General features: G+C 47.3%; 1 protein-coding gene across 3 annotated transcripts in view; it reads right to left on the bottom strand.

Moving 5' to 3' along the window:
- Positions 1-21,944, bottom strand: part of TMEM229B (transmembrane protein 229B) — a 464,282-nt gene that overhangs the window by 118,650 nt on the left and 323,688 nt on the right. For all 3 annotated transcript variants that reach the window (XM_069637375.1, XM_069637372.1, XM_069637374.1), the window contains one exon: positions 9,513-9,631. The gene's annotated coding sequence lies outside the window, so the exon portion shown is untranslated. The remainder of the gene's footprint in view (positions 1-9,512; positions 9,632-21,944) is intronic.

The raw sequence follows: 21,944 nt of genomic DNA, 5'->3' as shown, positions 1-21,944 counted from the left end.
ATCTGGAGGGATAGTAGGATAAGCTGCTTGCCTAGAAGTTGCAGTAGCTGCCTGTACCACCAGAATCCCTGGAGTGGGGTGTTTAGACAGGTAGTCAGGGTCACTACTGGAAAAGTGGTATTTTTTGGTCAGATTCTTATTCACAGCCAGATTAGCTTCTGGCGTCTCCCAATTTGTTGCCACCCTTTTTTGGAGAGCAGTATGGAAAGGCAGTATAGGATCCATCTGTGGACCCTTATCAAAGATGTCCGTCAGCTCCTCCTGCTCCAATGGTAAAGTAGGCCTACTCCACCCCATATATTCTACCACCTTGGACATTAGCTGCCTATATGAAGCATTAGCATGTTCCCCAGCTTCTGGCCTTCCAAAATCTAGCTCAGGTGAGGTGTCTATCCCACTGGCCATCTGTAAATTATCATAAAGGTTTTTCAACCTTGATTCTTCAGAAATTAAGCTTTCAGGCACATTTGGTGTACCAGATTCCAGATCAAAGGGTGCATCGTTGTCTCAAGGTTCATTCTCCTCATACATTGAGGTAAGAGACTTAAAATATTCTTTCCATGGTAAAGGAACATACGTCTTTTCAGGCATCACCGGTTTGACAAACTGAACGCTCAACGTCGATGGTACGGCTGGCGTTGAGGGCGCAGCCGGCGCCAATAGCTTTGCTGGTGTCGATGACGTAGCTCTCATTGGTGGTGCAGCTGGCGTCAATGGCGCCGCTGGCATCAAAGGTGACGCCGGTGTTGAGGGCTTGGCTGGCGTCGATGGTGTCGACAATCTCGGGCTCGACTTATGCTTATGTTTTTCGGCTCGAAGGATCCTTCGATGACTTGTCATCGAGTCGAGGCCTCAACGGCTCTTGATGAGGATCAGGCCTTTGTCCCGGGATTGAGGGTGCACAGGATTTGGCTCAAGCCCTTTCCTTACTGGCTTCTTCGGAAGGCACGGGAGGAGCATGGCTTGCCGTGGGTTTTTGCTTTTCAAATATTTTCAGCATGTCTGCTCTAAATGCATCCCATTCGGAAGGTGTGGAGTTTTTTGTGGGACAAGATGCCCTCTCAGAAGAGGAGTCTGACAACGAAGTCGAAGAATGCGAACTATGGTGTCTCCTTTTGGACTTCCTCGACGACGATGAGGAGTGGTGGGAGCGACTCCTCGATCTCAATCTTTTAACTTTCTTCCTCAAAGGAGAGTCGCCTCTCGACTTGTCGGTCAAAGGTTTTTTGGTCGGGATAGATGGATATTTTTTGGGTTTTCAACCTACTGCCAATTTCCCCTTTCGCTCCTGCAGGGCCTTTCCGGTCATCAACTAGCACTTGGAGCAGGCAGAGGTCTTATGCTCCACCCCCCAAAACACCATACACACATACGGTGTGGGTCGGTCAATGACATTTTGTGTCACAATCTCGACACTTCTTGAACCTGGTCTGGTAGTCGGTGTCGACAAAGAAGACATACTCACAAGTTAATAAATAAAGCGTGCCGTATTTCTCAAAGCGATAGCATTCGCGGAAAAACAGAACCGTTGCCAATGGACACTGCGCATGCTATTTATGCCTTCGATGATATCATCCTCGAGACAGTGGCCCAAGAGGGACACTGAGTTCACTGCTTCGAAGCATAGCGCCCTCTGTCTGAAAGAAAATTCAAAAGCAGCTGAACATGGATATCGAATGTCAAACATGAGGAAATACTGTGGGAGGACAGAATCCATTCAAAAGACAGTTTTAAAATGAAAGTGGAACTGTTTTTTCCTTTACAGAGGATTCCCAGCCTGACAAAAGGGAATATTCATGAGCATGTGAATCCATGCCAGAGCCCATGCTGGAGAATATTTACATTATTCATATAAAAAAGTCTTCACAATTTTCAATTCGCACCCGGCATAGGCGGTCTGACCAATCATAACTAGGTCCCTTTTCGGATGACGGCAGCCATGTTTGAACATGTTTTTCATGGCCGTCATCATCCAAAAAGGGACCTAGTCCCTTTTCTATTTTATGGTGGCGGCCATTTAAAAAAAAAAAAAATTGTTTTATCCCTACGGTCGATGAGCTCTTATTTATTTATTTATTTGTATTTCTGAAGCACACAGCATCCTGAGGGCATCGTGGCGCTATTGCAAGAAAATAAAAAGCATGTCTGGTTACATAGGAAAAAAGCTTGATGATTACATTTGAAATTTGCATATTACGGATCAAATTACATAAAGAACAGTGGTGTATATTATATTAGGGGATATGTTACAGTTGCAAAGTGCACATATTAACTGGATGAGTTACTAGAGCGAAGGGCAGGCTGTTAGGCAGAATCCTGTGCAGTTCAATAAATCCCCTTTGGTATCAGTCTGTACCAGAAAGATTTAGTTGGTAGCTGTGGCTGAGCAGTCAGACTTATTTCAAGAGGGAGATGAGCAGTATTCAGGGTTTACACAATAGGCCTACAGTACTGTGGCACAAGGAAACACTGAGCAAAGCTTTGTATTAACAAATAGATATATATTTATGTTCTTGTAGCTGCAGTCAAGTCTTTGGTTAACGATTTTGAAAAGGTAGATGCAGAAGTTGAAAGACAATGTTAAGAGAGAGGGGCGGCCAACCCAATAGGTAGGTAAAGGATTTAAAACACCTTTAGTGCTACCGCGAGGAAAGGGCGGCCTGGCGGAAAAAGGTACCTTTAAAATGAAGAAGTGGCTCCTGCGGTGGGGGTTGTTCCTGGTAGTTCGCAGTTCGGGTGATCCAGCAGAGGAAGAGAGGCTCTCGTCATGGAGGAAGGTTCGAGTTACTGCACTAACCAAGGGATGAAACCAGCCGTGGTGCTGCCTGACGAATAAAAGGTACGCTCCTTTAAATCGCGGTCCGGGTGGACTGGTACCTGGCTATCCGGCCTCCGGGTACAGGGTACGGGAGATTCGACCAAGGCACGTCCAGGAAGGCGATTGGCAAACTGGTTGGCCCCACCAGCTCAAGGGAAGAAGGCTCTTGCAGGTGAAGATCTTCTCTCGTCGTGTGGAGAAAAGTGGTGAGACGCTGCAGCAGGACTTCGCCGGTGGTTCAGTCGTTGCAGATGTCTTTGGCTTCTCTCCTCTTCGGCTTCTTAGTTCCAGTGGTGACGTCTTGCTCTTCCAGTCCTCAGGACCCTGCTTTTATGCAAAAAGGTCCCCATTCATACAGCCTAGCTGTCACTCACACAGTGGAGGGGTCATCTTGGTGGGAGACCGTCTAGCCTTTCAGGATAGAGTGCGACATGGGTTGCTGAGGCAACGCTGTCCAGGGGTCCTACTCCCCCTCCCACACAAAGGACCCACCCCAGACTCAATGGCGCCGAAAAGAGGGCTTCTCGGCAGAAGCCCGCCAAACGGACAAACAAAGGATCCCGGACCTGGGTTAGGAGTTTATAGAAAGACATGAGAAAGAAGTTATATTAAAGTTCTGGCAAATAAAACCTACCGGAGTAAAGATAATATTAAAATACACCGGCGGGATGTTCGAGGCTGTCAGAAAAAGTGGTAGCCTCGAACAATAGGAAAATCCCATAGGAAAATATTTGCGGTTGAATATTTTTGGTAGTAACCATTGCCACCAGCCAGAAACTTTTGAGAGAGGGACTGTACCCTCTCGAAAATGAATATAAGGGAAAACTATTAACCCTTTCCAGTACCTCCATAGTAAGATGGTTTGTACTGGTTTGTACTGGTTTAGTTCATAAAAATGGACTAGTAAAGCCAATTGGGACTTTACATGCCGCGGGAGACAGTAGTCAGTCCCAGGGTATGGAGTCTATGTTTGGGGGTCGCTACGACACCCCTATGTCACTGCACGGAGGGTGCGGTGTAACACTTGTGAATAAAGAAGGTTCCTATGGAGGGGAGAGAAACTCCATAGGCATTAATCACAAAATTAGCCTAGAACACACATAGCAAAAATGCCTAAGAGTGGGAAAAAGAGTCTCACTCTTAGCAGGAGAAAAAAACAAACCCTTCAAATCCAGCAAAGCTGCTGGGGGACTCTATAAGTAAGGGAAATTAGCCATAAGAAGAGAATTCTCCCTAAAACAGGCGAGTACATCTCCCGTCGGAATAAAAATAAACGGAATCTGTATGCACCCCGGGAAATCCCAGTGTGCGAATGCCTTTCCACACTTCTGCATACCCAAAAAAGCAAAATAAAATGGCTGCCATCAGTAAAATAGAAAAGGGACCTAGTCCCTCTTCTATTTTACTGGAGGAAGCCATTTTATTTCTCTTACAGGAGATGTGCTTGCGCACATCACTCATCGGACAAAGAAAAAAAAAGGACAACTATTCGCTCCGTGGGATATCCCAGGGTGTGAATAACTTTCACGCCCGCGGCGGCAGCGGACATGACGTTTAACGGGCTGCAGCCTGAGCAGGGGCTCTTGCTTTGTCCGGGTCTACCAAAGCTCGGGCTGGCAGGCCGGTAAAGTTATATTAGTTTTTCATAAAAATGAAGCATTTATTCTGGAAAGATAGCCCACCAGTGCCAAGGACAACATAGGAACATGAAACACATGTACAAGAGATATAAACACGGAAATTGATCCCTGAAGATGGTCCATGAGACCAAAATGCATTGGGCATCATCAGAATGCCTATGTCTCCAGACTAAATGCTTCATTTTTATGAAAAACGAATTGAAAATTGTGAAGACTTTTTCGTATGACTAATATAAATAATTTGCATACTTGAAAAGAGTTATAAAATCGAAAATGTGTAACTTACTAAAATAACTATATGTGAAACACTCAGACAAGGTCCTTCCAGACGCTTGGGTAATCCCAACCCAGACAATATCCTTTACAAAAAAATATACATGCCATTTTATTATCTACATGGTTAAATGTGACCTTCCTAATTAGGGGCTCCTGCGTATTCACTGTCTAGAATTGGAGTTTTATCCAAAACCATCTATATGGATTCAGCCTCAGCAAAAGCCTTTGTTTTTCTTGGGGAAGGCTTATCACCTCCCAGGAAGAATGGAACCGCCCTCAGGGGGTGGAGATAGTGCTGCAAGGGTAGGCTCTATGAGGTCAAAGTAAATCACACCAATTAACATAGAACTTTTGATGTGGGCATATAGAAGAAGGGGGTGGAGTAGAATAGGCTAGGATAGGACTTTCCTATTAGAGAACGGTTCCACCATATTGATTATCATGGGGGTTCACAAACTTCCTGTCCCCCTTCCCATTTCCCACAGACAAAGCACTCTCAGTTTAACACCACCAGGCAGCAGATTCTGAACACAGCAGCTGGGAACGGGCCCCTTACAAAAGGCTAAAAAGAAACCAATCTGCTGTGACCTTTTTCCAATAAAAGGCAGAAGATGCTCCCTTTAGTGGATTCATCTTTGGACACTTGAAGACAATGCAATCATCTGGCACCTGGTTGGCAGTATAGTCTGCTCCAAAGACCTCTGCCATAGAGGTGAAGATCAAGATTTCCAAAGAAGACTCAAGCTCTTTCCCATAACCATTACAAGGAAACATTTGGGGAGCCCGGATATTGGAAAAGGCCTGCTTGCAACCAGAACACTGGTACACAGGGTCCTATTCACTGGCGATAACAGCCCTCTGCAAGTGCTCTCTGGAACCTTCCTGGTTGGGAAGAGCAGCAAAAGGACTACTCTTGTCCTCGGTGACACTGGGCAGTGTCCACAGCAACCTAGGAAACAAGGGAGGTCACTCCCTTACCCCTGGCTCTCCATGCATCTCCCAACTGCTTTGAAGCCATTTTGGGCACCTTTGACACATAACTTCCAAGCAGCTATAAGGGAACCAGCAGAGTCATCTTTGACACCCAACAAGAAGAGTAAAGCTTGCCCACATCCCATGCTACCATAAAGAGGCAAAGGAGTTATACCTGATAGGCTGTATCTGTTTCACCTTTATGACAGGGATCGCTGCTGTTTTAGTAGGTGTGTGGGGCTGAGTAGGAGTTGTATTCACTACCCCTCCCTGTACTCCTGCAGATCAGTAGTCCTTTTATCATTCCACAGCTCTACGAAGCTCCTTGCTTGCCAATTCCACATATTATGAGTCGAAAATGCCACATTCCACTTCAACTACTGCGCCGAGCACAAATAGGGGTATCAGGTAATAATATCCCTATATATATGGTCGCCGTATATAATGTCGCCGGGAAAAGGTCATGGCGACATTATATATGTGACCATATACTTAGGGACAGGGGCAGCAGGGGCTGCAGGGGTGTACCCCGCTCCCCATGAAAAATAAAAAAAGAGTTTGGGGGTTGCGGGGCTAACCCCTGCATGTTCCATGTAATAATGTCCCCACAAAAAACAGCAATTTTTCCACGATTTTTTTGCATGGCGATATTTTTGAGGGGACATTATTACATGGAACCCAAATGGGAACTTCTTAAACAAGATCACTGACCTCATCAAATCAGGTTCTGACACATACCCATGCATTCACAATAAGAACGACAAACCTGACCTAGTGCTCTCTGCATTCCTGGCATATCATCTCAACACCTATTCTCACTTGATTTGGATAGAACACATTGCAGGACCGATTTAAATCTCCTAAAAAATGCCCAAGCACTGGGTAAACCCAAACAATGTGAGTATCACTCCTTCATCAACTTTCTGAAATAATTTCTTGAAGAAAGGCACTAGATCATGACACTATACACACGCCCCACAACAAATGACATTAACAAACTACTGATATCTTTGAACCAAACCTTTAAAAAAAAGCTGACTGACTCAGTAGCACCCCAAAGGGTGCACAACACTAGGTCATTAACAGGATTGGGATCTTTGATCCAGGCAGCGTAGAACTCAGCTAAATGTTCTCTAACTGCCTTTCATTACTTGGGAGGCCTGAGAGCTCGTGCGTCTCTAACTGTCTATGAAGATTTGAGGCCTAGCTGCAGACGTTAATCCATTGGTTTCCAGTTCTTTTTATCAGAATCACTTCGAGTGATATGATCCTGCAGAGCTTTGGGTGCAGTGTCTCATTCAAAACCCAAATATCTGTGGAGAAGAACTAAAAACAAGTATGCATTTCTCTGAAGTTAAACTGACAATAATTGATGCAGTGATCCTATCACACATTTCCCTTAAATGACTGCTAGACTAGCTGCTGGTACTCGAGCAAGTGATTAGTGACACCAGGCCTGTGCTTTGTGCTCCTCTGGGATTGGCACCAGACTCTTTACCCAGACTGCTCATGCCCAGAAATGACAGTATTGGTCACTCAGCTTAGAGTAGCGTTCCCTCTTTATGGAGGATTGGTGCTTGCCTAATGAAAAATGAAACTTTCGGAAATTAATCAACAGCGGAGCACTTAATGACCTTAAGCGTGTACCAGAGACAGTTACCAGTGAAGTAGATCAGTATTGAAAATTGGTCGTTTGTTGACCCAACGCACAAAGGATTATGGTGCAAAAGAAAGGAAAATAAAACTTGAGCAGAACCATCTCTGGTTCCGGAAGCAGCTCAAGACTTTCCTCTTTGACTCTGCTTTCTCTCGTACCCTTCCCTGCTGATCTCCTCTCTGACACTGTGTTGGTTTCCTGGCTACCCTCTGTACAACGGGCCCAGGTCCCTGCCCTACCAGTTGCACACCTGCACTGCCTCCTGGCAACCCTGCGCTTGGGTTTGTATCTGTAAACCTGCAGTCCCCCTACCTGCACTATCTAACACTTGATGTCTGCACTTAACCCTTGCACTGCCACCTGCTGGCCGCACTTCTTGTTTTTGTTTTGTTTTCTATCCTATGTCCTGCACTTGCTCCTCCTTCCTTTCCCCGTGCACTTCTCCCCTTTCCTCTCCCCCGCACTTGCGCAATCTCAATGTCACTGGGCCTAGTAAAATCATTTCTTGTCCCCCCTCCCCTGCCTCGTCACACCTTGAAACACTTGTGTATAGGCGCGCTATGAATAAAATACCATATATCATATCAAAACTGAATTCCTCCTCAAAGAAATATTCATGGATATAGATTCTTTTACAAAGGAAATACATGGACACCAAGAAAAAATAAATCACCTGAAGACTAGTAGGTCGGTTAATCCTTCACCACTTCATGTACTTAGGGAGAACAATTAACATTTGTACCTAGTGTTAGGGACAATTAGCGTAGTTAGGTAGCATTGAACATAGAAGCAGTAGACATGTTAGACTTCGGAAACTGTTGATGCTACTGTTATAATTTATTGAAAATATTTACATTTTCCTGACAGTGAACATAGATCTCTAGAAATTATGCTCTGGGACCATCTGAGAATAAACTCATTTAGGTAGTCTGCCATGAGGTAATCAGGGAAAAAGATAATTGAATTTCTATGTGGCAAATCACTTTACTAGTATGACTTGTTAATCTACTAGAGAGTCGACTAATATCCACTACTGGGTTTCTAGGAGCAGGTGTTCAGCTATATCAAGGGCTCTTGGGGCTAGTTTGTGAGCGGGTGGTAAGATTTAATCTCAAAGAGACTATCAACTTTTCTGCTCTCTCTCCTCACCGATCTTGAGAAACTTGATGAGTGTTTGTTGTTTTGCCTTATTCCCCCTTTCCCTCAGTGGTTCTCCCGGTGTTGCAAGATGATGTATTGGTAACATAAGGGACGCTAATGGGGGTCTGTGGGGCCAGGAGTTCCTGCAGTATTGCAGGATCCTTCCTAATGGGACCTAGATACATACACATCTTATTCAGATCAAGGAAAGGGATATTTCCCAGAACCCCCAATACAACACCAATCTGGCTAAGTCTAAAAAGACAAACCTCAAACCAAGCGATCTCTCTAATCACAGACCCATCAGCAACCTGCCCTTCATTGGCTAAACTATAAAGAAAGCTGTCGCCCTCCAACTGTGTGACCATAACACTCAGTATGGACCATAACACTCCGTATGGACTTCTGCATGCCTTCCAGTCTGGCTTCAAACTCAAGTGCAGCACGGAGACTGCAACCATCCAGATCACTCCTTTACATTTAGATAGGCACATGCAAAGTGGAACAAGACCACAAGTGAAACTCGAACAGCCCCACTTGCCTTCTGTTCAAGGACGGAAATGAAGACTCAGCTCTTCAAAGAGTACCTGGGCAACACCTAATGAATAACACCTATGTCTCACCTGCCCCCTCCCCTTCCAGATGACCACTCCCTAGGATCCATAAACCTTCCTCACTACTTCCTCAACCCTCAACCCTTAGTAAGGGGGCTCTATCCCACCCCATGTCCTCATTATACTTGTTACCCCCAACTTGTGCAGTGCTCCATGGATTCATAGCCAGTTTTGCACTATTGAACACATAATAAATATAACGCATGCATGCAAGACAAAACCACAATAAGTTGAATGAACCCATGGTTGAGCGATCAATGTGCATTTATGCTGCCCATTTCTTCCATCAAAACATTCTCATAGATCTGAAATATTACGAAAACCTTTAAGAATGCGGGTGCACGTGAGATGAATGACGACAGTTACTCATGACACTATGAAACAGGAGTGCTTACCCAAAAGGAGTGAGGAATTCCCCAGCTTCTCCTTGATTTTTGCTCTGGACACCAGGATGCAAACAGGCACAAGAGAGTTTGGCAGGGACTGGTGGAAGGTAACCAAAAACGCTGGAAACCTGAACGAGCAAGAGAAAGAAAGGTTAAGAAGGGACAGTAATGGCTCCTTCAAGCATAACATGGCAGAGGTAACAAGTGCTGGGAGGGAGAACTGGTGAAACCATACTATTGCTGAATAAGAAAAATGTAGGACAGAGGGCGGTTGATGGGAAGGCCATTCTCAATTGAGGACGAATGTGTAAATTGTAGAAGGCAGATTTCATGTTTACTCACTTCTTCACAGGTGCCTATGCTAGGTAGGAAATGTGCTGGAACAAGACGGAGCGCAACTCAAGCAAAATATGTCGAGGCCCAAACCCCACAGGCTAGGCTAGCAGAGGATCTGTTTCAGAGGGGTGGGCTCGGAACGCTGTTTAATATATGCGCTCTTTGCCAAAACAGTCAAAGTCTCACATCCTATTGACAAGCTTTCTAAATTGGTTTATGTGTCTTGCAATTTCTTGTTGGGGATAGTATTGTGACAAACGTAAGGCCAAGAGCCAAACTTCCATTACTTGTTGAAAAGCGTTTCTTGATGAATCACTATCACAGACATATATTTCAAATGCAAAATTGTGGACATTCCTATGTGCCCAAAATGCTGTTTGCTTTTAGGCAAGACACCAGGCGTGGGTTCCTTAAAGACCTAGGGTGTTGCATGACCATGACTGAGACTCTGCCGCTCAGCCACGACCACACCCCCAAAGTAAATGTTTTCCCTTTCCAGTTTTTCTATTTCCATCACAATTTTATAAGGGTATGCCTGAAAACATCTGTAAATACCTTATTCACCATTAAAAAGTGCACCCTTCTTCATCTATATCTGAACACGCTGTTCTGATGTTTGACAGGCCTGTCAAAACCAGGACACTTCAAGACACAGTGAGAGGACAATTTTAGATTTTGAAATGCTTCCACAGCGACTCCAAAAGTCGAAAACTATTTTCGCACGTCAGAGATATATCTAGAAAAAATAAATGCCTTGGCAACAGAGGGCAATACGCCAAGCATGTTTGCCTTGTTCATAATGTGGGAATCATCAGGCCTGAGGTCCCCGGGAGACACTCTGCAATTAACGCTGGAGTGATGGAATCTCTAGTCTGGCGCTGGCCCTCTGGGAGCGACACATCCCCCTTATGAGCTTCTTTGCCAGACATTGTGCGAGCAATGAAAAACTCACACAGACATCATTTACCGGTACAAACAAAGCCTCTACTTTCAAAAGTTATGTAGGAGTCCTCTAAGAGTTGCGAAAAGGCAGGTGGTTAGATTCAAGCTCAAAGGGACTACCAACTTTTCTTCTCTCTCTCCTCACAGATCCAGAGAAACGTGATGTTTTTTTTTTCTTATTCCCCTTTCCCTCAGCGGTGCTCAGATTGTTGAAAGATGACCTATTGGTAACATACGGGATGCTTATGTGGGTCTGTTGGGACAGGAGCTATTGCAGGATCCTTCCAGCTGGAACCTAGATACATACACCTCTTATTCAGATCAAGGAAAGGTAAGCCTATTTCTGTTTTACTGTTTGATTGGTAATTCTGACGATACAAGTGCATGTTGAAATATTGCTATGTTGTGAAATTAAAACTGCTTGAACTAGTAGAATAGTTTAATTTGAGATAGTCAAGGAAACAGCAGGAGCGTTGCTGCAAGAGCGTTCATTTCAGGCTTGGCAGCCGTGTTAGGAAGTGTTTAAGAACATCCACGTTGCCTGGTGAAGGTGAACGGGTCATCCGTTCCGGTGTTGGTGGACACGGGGGCTTCAGTGAATGTCATGCCGCGGGAACACTATGACGCCATGGAAAGCCTGCCAAAGCTACTGACTCCCAAAGCTCGCATTTTCAAATTCGGCAGGGCGCAGCCTATCCCGACGGATGGTGCGTTCGTGGCCAGCGTGAGGCAAGGTGAAGCGTCGATCAGAGCCCGCTTCTACGTGATGAATGTCAGCAGCAACACCTTGCTGAGCTGTGCGGCGGCTAAGGCACTTGTAATTGTCAGTTTGGCCTACTCTGTGTACGTGGAGGTCATACAGGAGCTGTTGGCGAAGTACTGTTGTCTGTTCAAGGGCATTGGGCGCATGGTAGGTGACCCAGTGAGGCTCCACATCGATGAGTCCATTCAACCGATTGCATTGAAGCACCGCCGGGTCCCTTTTCATCTGCGGGACTTGGTTGAAAAAGAGCTGGACAGTCTTGTCAAATTGGACATCATTGAGAAGTTGGAAGGCCAGATGCCCTGGGTCTCCCCGATTGTAATCGCCTGGAAACCGAAGCAGCCTGACTCAGTACGGATATGTGTGGACATGTGGCTTCCTAACAAAGCCATTAAAAGGGAACGCCATCTGACACCCATCATAGATGACATCATTGCTGAGTTACAAGACGACCGGTTGTTCTCCAAACTGGACTTGAGGGCCAGAAACCATCAGGTGGTGCTGCACCCTGAGTCGTGCTACATCACTACGTTTACAACGCACCGCGGTCTCTACTGCTAGTGAGTTTTGGAGTGTCATCGGCGGCTGAGGTCTTCCAGAATATCATCCGCGGTGCACAGGCTGATCTGGAAAGTGTACTGAACATTAGTGATGACATCTTGGTGATTTCGCAATCCAAGGCAGAACATCTGGTCAGGCTGGTGAGGACTTTTGAACGGCTCCAATCTCTTGGTCTGACACTACACAGGGACAAGTGTGAGTTCCAAAAAACGAAAATCGAGTTCTTCGGCTTTGTCTTCAAAGAAGGGGGTGTGTCACTGGCCCCTCAGAAAGTGAAGGACATTATGGAGGCACGACCACCCGAGAATGTGCCCGAAGTGCGAAGCTTTCTAAGAATGGTCACATATTGTGGCCGGTTCATCAAGAACCTCGCCTCCCGCTCGGAGCCGCTTCAAGCTCTGACCAAGAAGGATGTCACCTGGCAGTGGGGGCCAAGGAGCAGGTCGCTTTTGAGGACGTCAAGGGGGCCTTGACGGTGGAGGACACCATAACATTCTTTGATCTGTCTCTTCAATCTGAGATTGTGGTGGATGCCAGCCCTTTTGGAGTCAGGACTTTGCTCACTCAGATCGATGCTAACTCAGAAGTCAGGCCCGTCGCGTATGCGAGCAAGGCCCTGTCTGAGATGGAGCAGAGGTATTCTCTGATCGAGAGAGAGGCGTTGGGGGTCCTGTGGGGCTGTTGACATTTCCTGCTGTACGTCTTGGGGAGGCCAGTGACGGCGGTTACTCATCACAAGCCCCTTCTGCCTATACTGGCGGGGTCATCCACTAAGCCGCCAGCACAGATCGAGCAATGGATGCTGGCCCTTCCGGAGTATGCAGTGTCCCTTGTGTACCGGCCCAGCAACAACAACAATGCGGCCGATTACCTATCCAGACACCCGAAGGGGGGATCCAGAAGGGCCAGAGAACATCAGTGTGGAGGAGGCTGATGAACATGTCCGGCTAGTGGTGGAGGCGGCCATGCCAAACTCAATACTGGAAGGATAGCTCAGCGGCAATGTGCTCGCCTTGGAAGCAAGACGACACGAAGCAACACAGGTTCGATCCCCGGGTCCGCACTTAGAAACCTCTGGGTATTAAGCCCGTTATAAATACCCTATCATATCAACACCGGTCTGTGAGCTAGAAGAGGCGGCAGCAGAGGATGAGTGCTTAATCATCCTTAAGACGGCCCTATAACAGAGCTCGTGGAGGTCTGTGGTGGACACGCTGGCACTGAGGACCCAGGAAGCGAAGGCAGCATTGGAACAGCTGTGGAGAGCCAGGGATAAACTGGCATTCTCAGAGACTGGACTGTTGCTCAGGGGTGGTCCCACAATCAAAGGTTTCACAGGTGATTGAGCTAGCACACCAAGGGCATCAGGGTACTGCCAGGACAAAGGCCCACCTACGCCAGAAGGTGTGGTTCCCGGATCTGGAGAGGCGAGGCGAGGAGTTAGTGGCGGCTTGTGTGTGGTGCCAGGCGGTGTCCCCAGGTCAGAGGGAACCAATCCACGAGGCTCCAAGCCATGGGAAGTTGTCCACGTGGACTTTGGGTCCACAGGCCGGGACACTCATTTTCTTGTGATCGTGGATGAGTGGTCTAGGCACCCGGAGGTGAAGTTTGTGGAGTCCGTGGCTTTTGAGAAAGTTGCAGTGGCAGTAGAGAAGATCTTCACCACCCACGGACTGCCTCAGGTATTTTGCTCTGACAACGGGGCACCCTTCCAATGGGAGAGTTTTGCCCACATGATAGAGGAATACGGGGTCCACCACTGGAAGATTATGCCGCTGTGGCCCAGGGCGAATGGAGAGGCGGAGCGCCTGATGAGAACTCTGAACAAGGTATTCCGAATGGCCAGGATCAAAATCTGCAGAGGGTCCTCTACAAATTCCTGAGGGAGTACCGTGCCACCCCACATACGACCACAGGAGTTGCGCCAGCTTAGGCAACGTTCCGGCGATTTCCGAGGGGCCTTATCCCAGAAGTGGCCGAGCGTGAGCCAGCAGTCATCAAGATGAGCAGGTGGAAAGGGAGAAGAAAGTAAGGACTGAACAGGAGAACATCCGGAGAGGACTTCGGCCCCAGCAGTTCGTCGCAGGAGATGAGGTGCTGGTCAGGAACCATCATCCGCAAGGAAAACTGTCGCTGATTTACGAGCCTGGTCCTTTGGACGTGGTAGCAGTGCATGGCTCAATGGTTACAGCGTCAGATGGGACTGCTTCAGTGACTCGCAATGCTAGTTTCTTCAAGAGACTGGGAGAAGCCAGGCCAGAGGCCGCACATAGAAGGGACTTGACTGATGTACCGGACCAGGGCGGTGGCCTGGACCATACGCCAACCTCCCCGGTCCGGGGGAGCTCAGGTGATGAGGGCCAGATCCAGGAGGTGGACAGGAGGTATCCCCAGAGGGCCAGAAGGGGGAAGCCTGCCCACCTGAGTTACTATGATTTGGACCCCTGAACTGGCAGGAACGCCCCGTGGACTGGAATTCCTATGCGGGACGGGGGTGGCTGTGATTAAAGGGGTCCGTTATTCTGTGTGCAGTGTGTTCCTATGTTTTGTAGGTAGCAATCATTTGTTATTTGTTTTGTATGAAAAAGGAGGAGTGTGGCGCTGCTTCTTTACTTCTTTAAGGGCACCAGCACTTGGCGGAGTGACCTTTCACTCCGCCGCGTGCTGTATAAATAAAGTGGGCGTTCCCGGCCACATCAGAGTGCCAAGGGAGCCCGAACCGAAAGCAAGCGTGTGCGAGTGGCCTTTGTGGACGGGGTGGGTCTCACGGTACTCCGGCTACCGGAGGATCACAACACTACGGCCTGTGCGCCTATGTATGCTTATTATCGACCCGTTTGCGAGCTGGTTTATGCCGGTTCATGCGGGAGCATGTGGCGTTGTGGCGAGATATCCCCATTAACTGGTAAGGCGTCTGTGTTGTATATGGCCATATTTATAGTCACGAGGAGTAAGTATGTTAGGGATGGAACTGATACACCTGATGAGGGTTAGCAGCAGGCCTTCAACATGCGTGAGTTTAATAGTGACTCCATTAGAGCCGGTCCTACCAAAATCAGAGCAGGCTGCTTTAATTTTGCGTCGCTATTTGTCTATCGATTTTTTACCAGTGGAAAAAACACATGCAGTATTCTCATTTGCTGGTGTTGTTAATAGCAACACAATGCCCCATGAAGTCCCAATAGGGGGCGAGTGTGCTGCAAGCGACCCGGGCAAAACGGCAGATAGTCACTGATGCCATCGGTACTGAGCAACAAGGAGTTCCTATAGAGGATGAAGGTAAAGAGCAGAGAGAGAATATTACTCAGGCTAAGCTGGATGCTACCCAGGCGTGCATCCAACATCAGCCTACAAATCAGGAAGCAGCTATCAGCTTGTTTGCACAACATCAAACACTGATTAACAGAGACTTATTTATACAAATAACTTGCAAGGGGATACTAAAAGATTATATTACAAATATGTCACAAGGTGGCCCACCACAATGAACCACACTGACTCCGATTGCAGGTACAAGGGTGATTATTAAGATTTAGATGGGATAGCCATATCTCATGTGGTGACGATATCTGGGCCTAGCATGGGATATTTGGCCCTCTCTCTCTGGTCTACCCCAGCCTTGTCCCTGGCTCGCTAACTCAGACGCCCCTATCGGGATGTTAGTAACACTGAAATCGGTAACCCCTATCACTCTTTTACTTCCTGAGCTTTTCGTGTTTTTCCCTAAATCGTTGGTTACCTGACACACTAGGCATCTTCCAACTTTCCCTCTCCTAACCCAGCTTAGTGCTCTCAGGGAGCAATGCATGGTGTCTTCTTTCGCCCAGTGTCACGCTCACTCCTTTCACAACCTACCGTACCTAACCCTTCACTATACTGGTCTCATAAGCATTTCTCCTCCCACCATGTCACTGTCCCTCCAATCTCTCACTATGCCTTTCCTCCTTCGACCCTTCAATCCTCCTTTCCTACTCCTGTTCTTACTAAAGCTAGTGCCTCCAACTACCCCTCTACCTCTGCTGTCTTCACTTCCCTCCTTCCTCACACTCTTCTTGCCCGCTTCTTATTATTCTTTTAGATATAATCTCTGTTTCATTCTGCCAGCTTTTCTCTGGATGCAGCGGTGCTCTCCCTTGCCCGCCGCCAGCATCCGCTTCTTCATGCGATAGCTGCCCCACTCCAGCCACAGCCTCCTCTCTGCAGGTAAGGCAGCCGTGTTGGGCTGGAGTGCCCCCCCCCCCTTGTTACATACCTGCATGCTTGCTTTGCAGTGGTTTTCCGGGGTCTCCTTTCCCTGTTTCTCATCTACTTACTTAGTCTGGGGACTTTGGGCATTGTGTCATTTAGTAAGGCTAGAGTCAATGGAGGTCATTACGACCTTGGCGGTAAGGCGGTTAATGGCGCCGGTAAAGGTGCTGGAGCCGTCAACCCCTTACCGCCCCATTACGAGTCTGCTTGCGGTAACCCAGTAGACCAGCATGCTAACGGGCCCGTTGTTAGCATGCTCCCCATTCCCATTGAGCCCTATGGGGGCTCGAAGGGGAATGGGGATGGGTTCCTGGAATGGGGAAATACCGGGCCCTCCAGGGTCAGAATGGCCCGGTATTTCCCCATTCCAGGAACCCGGACCCGGTACCCGGAATGGGGGTAGCCATGCTGCAAATAGCGGCATGGGTACCTCCAATGTTGTAATGGCCCCCAATCTGTTGTAGCTGGTCAAAATCGTTTGAAAAGAATAAAATAAATGACCACACATTAGTCACTAACTGTTCACTAATAGTGAGCAAATTGCGAAGGATGCCATATGGGGCCCGCTGTTAGCATAAGGCAAAACTTGAGGAATTTAGTCAATTGAGCAGGGAACACACGACCACTAAGAGGGCTGCCGGAGTCTGTTTCCCTCTTCCCACTCATAACCGTTGTTGGAAATCCATCTCTGGTCGATGCAGTTGTATAATATTGCCTGCAAGAGTTAATTGGAATGTCCTGGAAACACCCGCACAGCTGGGCTTCAGTATAAGTAAATCTTAAAATGAGCCCAGCAACACCAGGAATAAAGTCGAGTCTCATCTGGTTAGCCTGCAGCCAATGTCCCAAACAACTCAGCAGAACCGCTTTGCCAGGGATAGTAAAAACAAGGCAGACAGCTTGGGGTACCTCAACCGCAAACACGCCACAAGTGCAAAAACCTGCGCCTTGACCACAGCCGTCTTTGCCTTTGCTGCTGTATTGAGCGGGTCATGTAGGGAAATGCATGGCATGGCTCCAATCAAAACAGGTGTCAGCCCCAGCACAGGTGGAAAGTAAATGCAGCTGGCACCCTGCGAGTGCAAACACTCGTGCCCTTGACCCCAGCAGGTGTTTTCATTAACAGGGATATAATGCTCATAGGCACTTCAGACTTCATGGGAATTCTTTAACAGTGAACCTCGGTTGGAACATGGGCACGGCTGGCCAACAGTTGAAAAATCAACCCATCAATTCTGGTTCCTGGTGGTAGATGTTCCAATAGGTCTTCCTGAGGATACATCTCCTCCGTCCGGGTAATCGTCTTTCGATGGTCATGGGCAATCTCTGTTTCAGGATCTGGCCAATCCCATTTCTGACACCCAATGTCACAAGGTGGACAGCAACAAAGAACCAGACTGATTCTGATACAAGTTCAAGCGTATTTATAAAGATCCTTTATAGATGGGATAGCCGTATCGCCCATGGCGACGCTATCTGGGCTTAGCAGACTTTGGTTATTTGGCACTAGGGCCGCAGTAGCGTATCACAACATTTGGGGGTCCCACTGCAAGCCTTGCTGAGGGCCCCTCCCATGTCCCTGACAACAAATCATGGGCCGCACCATATTCTGGGCTGCCACCCCAACTGCGAAAATCAGCTCCTCAGTCCGGAATTACCTCTATGTCCATCTTCCTCATCCCACTACTTAGCTATGAGGCACCTTGCCTCATAGGTAAACACTGGGATGAGGAAGAGTGGGATTAGGAGTAATGAAGATTACAGGTAACTAAGCCAGTCCTTACATACACATCCCTCTACCCCATCCCAGTACTTGTGTATGAGTACTAGGACAAGGAACAGTAGGGCTAGGAGTAATGAAGATTACCGGTAAGTAAACCAGGCATTAAACACACGCACACTCCATACACACACACATACACACACACACACACACACACACACGCATCCAAGTACTTACCTATGAGGCACCTTGCCTGATGGGTAAGTAATCGGACGAGGAAGAGTGGGATTGGGAGTAATGAAGATTACAGGTAAGTAATCAAAGCATTAGCCATACACTCACACACACACACAGTCACCCATACATTAATATGTGCATGCTTTCACCATACACACACACGCACACCCAGGCACCCACCCGTACATCATGCACTCACTCACTAATTTGCACACATTGCATTATGTACATATACACACTTACATGCATGTGCACACATTGACACAAAATACATTTTCTTACCTTTCATTCTGTTGATCCAGGACAGGGAACGAGACCACCAGCTCCATGCAGCAGGAACGCTCCATGTCATATGTGTTGGCGAGCCCAGTGACTCCAAAAAGAAATGTTTCTTTTTGAAGTCACTTTGCCTCATAAAGAAATTATTTCCATTACTGTAACAGAAATGTAAAAAGTTACTCACTGTAGTGATTATCTTGCTCCTAGTCAATAGTACCCTTTCCTCTATACTTGTGTGACATTCTGTCCTTCGGGACGGGACCGGAGCACTTTTTGAAGCATCAAATATGTTGTTGACCTTCTTTTATTTTCACGCAGGCCACTGTGCCTGGCTGTAGCCCCTCCTTCCTGAGCCCCGCCAGCGCATCGCCCTTTAGTCCTTTTCTATCGCAAAAGTCAAAGGACAAATTAGCAGAGGAACCTTTTTAGATGGGAAGGCGGGCGTGCATATGGAGGAAAGGGGACTATGTACTAGGAGTAAGATAGTCACTACGGTGAGTAATTTTGTTATTGTCCTACATTCCAGGCCCTTTCCTCCATACTTTTGGGAGATTCCCAAGCACCGATTTATCAAATGGGTGGATGGAAAATTCCCATACAGAAGAACAAGTTACTTACCAACTGGTAACGTTATTTCGACTGGATGTTCCTCCAACGTATTCCACATCTTTGACATGTAGCGTCCAGCTTTGGCTGCTCTGGAAATTTTTCTCAGAAGAGGGCGCCCCGCGTCGATGGCGTCGAGATGGTGTCCCTTGAAGGCCTCAGTCGAGGTCGACGTCATCAGGTGTTATATATAGCAAGCACGCCCGTTGGCCTCAGTTCTGTTTTTCCCCTCCTCGTGTTAGCGAAGTTGCCACTTAGTACAGGCAGGCAGTAGTTAGCTTAGTAAGAACGATAGCTGTAACAGCATGGGAAACTCTACAGAGGGGTATGATGTGAGGGCGATGAGGAATACGTTGGAGAAACATCCAGTCGAAAGAATGCTACCAGTTGGTAAGTAACTTGTTCTTCGAATGGATTGTGTCCTCCAACGTATTCCTGATCTTTGACAGACTCCCAAAGCAGTCTCCAGGACTGAAGAAGGGTGGAGAATTTAGAATTGCCCATTTTCACAGGGCAGAATAAAGTACTCTCTTACCAAAAGCGACGTGCCGAGCGTGGGAAGCATCTAAGCAATAATGCTTGGTGAATGTGTGCAACGATGACCATGTTGCAGCATCACAGATATTTCGAATGGGTACTCCCCTTTCCAGGGCTGCGGAAGAGGCCGTGCCCCTGGTGGAATGTCCCCGCAAACCTTCTGGTGGGTCTTTGCCCGCCAATCTGTAACATTCTGAGATCCCAAGGATGATCCACCTCGACAAAATCTGTTTAGAAACAGCTTGTCCCAATTTTCATCCAGTATATCCTATAAAGAGCTGGTCGTCCACTCCCAACTTGGACATCCAAGAAATATAAAGGCTTAAAGATCTTTAGGGTTCCAATCTATGGAGTCTTTCTTTCTCTTTACTGAGATGCGGCAGAGGATAACACGCTGGCAGATTTTTATTTTTATTTAAATGGAAATCCGTTACAACTTTAGGCAGGAAGGAGGGTTTAACACTCAACACAATCCTGCCCTTGTGGAATACGGTAAAGGGTGGCTTGGTAGAGAGTGCCTGCAACTCGCTCACTCTACATGCAGATGTTAGAGCAGCCAACAGTATAGTTTTAAAGGTTAACAACCTCATTGGACATGTGTGCAAGGGTTCAAATGGTGCACACATTAGGAATTTTAGAACCAGGTTAAGGTCCCAAACTGGAACCTGAAAAGAATAAAGTGGCAACACATTTGTGAGCACTTTCAGAAATTGAATTATCCTAGGCATTTTGAAGTAGGAACATTCTTCCGATGAGCGTTTGAATATGGAAAGCACTGCTAGATTACCTTTAATGGTCCCAATGTGAAGACCTTTGTGTGCTAATGAAAGCAGAAAGTACAGCACATCCAGAGTCGAACATATAAAAGGATCAACATTCTTTCCTATGCACCAGTCGCAAAACCTCTTCCAACGGCACAGAGATTTTGTTGCTGGTCTTCATGCCGAAAGCAACACCTCCATCACGTCATCCCGGAGGTCTCAATCCTTGTATCTCAGCCTTTCAGAAACCACGTATGAAGGTTGAGAGTGTTGACCTCTGGATGGAGAACCTGACCCTCCCCTTGCGAGAGAAGATCCTCTCTTTGTGGAAAACGTATCAGAGGACGGATGGACATGTCCAGAAGGTCCGGGTACCACGTCTGCCTGGCCCAATCTGGGGCAATTAGGATCATGTGGCTTCCAAACCATCTCAGCCTCCTGATTACTTGAGGAATGACGGGGATCGGCAGAAACGCTTATAGCAGCAGGAAATCCCAATCCACCACAAACGCGTCTCATAGAGCTACTCTTGGAGGAAATTCCCTTGAGCAGTATCTTTCGCACTTCTGGTTGATACCGGTCGTCAACAGATCTACTTGAGGGGTTCCCCGAAGGGCGAAGATCTCTTGAAGGACTTCCTGAGCTAGTTCCCACTCATGGGAGACTGTGCTCTACCTGCTCAGAGCGTCCACCGTCATGTTCTCCTCCCCGGGCCAAGTGACCTGCTGATAGGGAGATTCCTTCTTGAATTGCCCAGTACCAGACTTGCATTACCTCTCTGCACAGTGGTAGTGGCCGTACACCTCCTCTCTTGTTGAGGTAATCATGGCCACTGTGTTGGCCGTCATTATCAGGACATTCTTTCCCCCTACAGAGGGCAGGAAGGCCTTCGGTGCTAGTCTGATTGCCCTCAGCTCCAAAAGGTTGATGTGTAGTTTGGACTCCGAAGGAGACCAACGACCGCTGACTGTCAGATCGCTGGCGTGGGCTCCCCACCCTGTGAGTGAGGCGCCCGCCACTACTGTAATCTCCGGCCATGGTTGCCAAAAGGTTTCCTGCTTCAGAATATTGTCCTCGCAGGCCCACCACAGAAGATCCTGTGAGACCCTGGTTGGAATCTGAAGTCAATCCGACATCTTTCCTGAGAACTGGGCCTTTTCTGCAGCTAATTGTATGTTATATAATTTTTTTAATGCACATTATGTTCGCCTGGAAGATGAACTTAAACTCTTATTGTTGTATTTGTAAGGCAACACCTCCCGCTAGCGGTGATAACAGGTGAAGCGGGCAGTCTCTACTGTGCGAATTGAAGTCTTTTTGTTATATGCGTAAGGCAACAGCTCTCTCTAGCGGTGTTAACAGGCAACGCGGGCAGAGGACGGCGACAGACAAACATATATCTGGCCTTTTATTATATAATATGATGGTATCAACACCATGGGTTAATA

The sequence above is a fragment of the Ambystoma mexicanum genome, chromosome 14 (assembly GCF_040938575.1).
Source record: "Ambystoma mexicanum isolate Mex_15411 chromosome 14, UKY_AmexF1_1, whole genome shotgun sequence".
Lineage (NCBI taxonomy): Eukaryota > Metazoa > Chordata > Amphibia > Caudata > Ambystomatidae > Ambystoma > Ambystoma mexicanum.
Note: the sequence above shows the minus strand (reverse complement) of the source record. Positions and strands in the feature narration are given on the sequence as shown.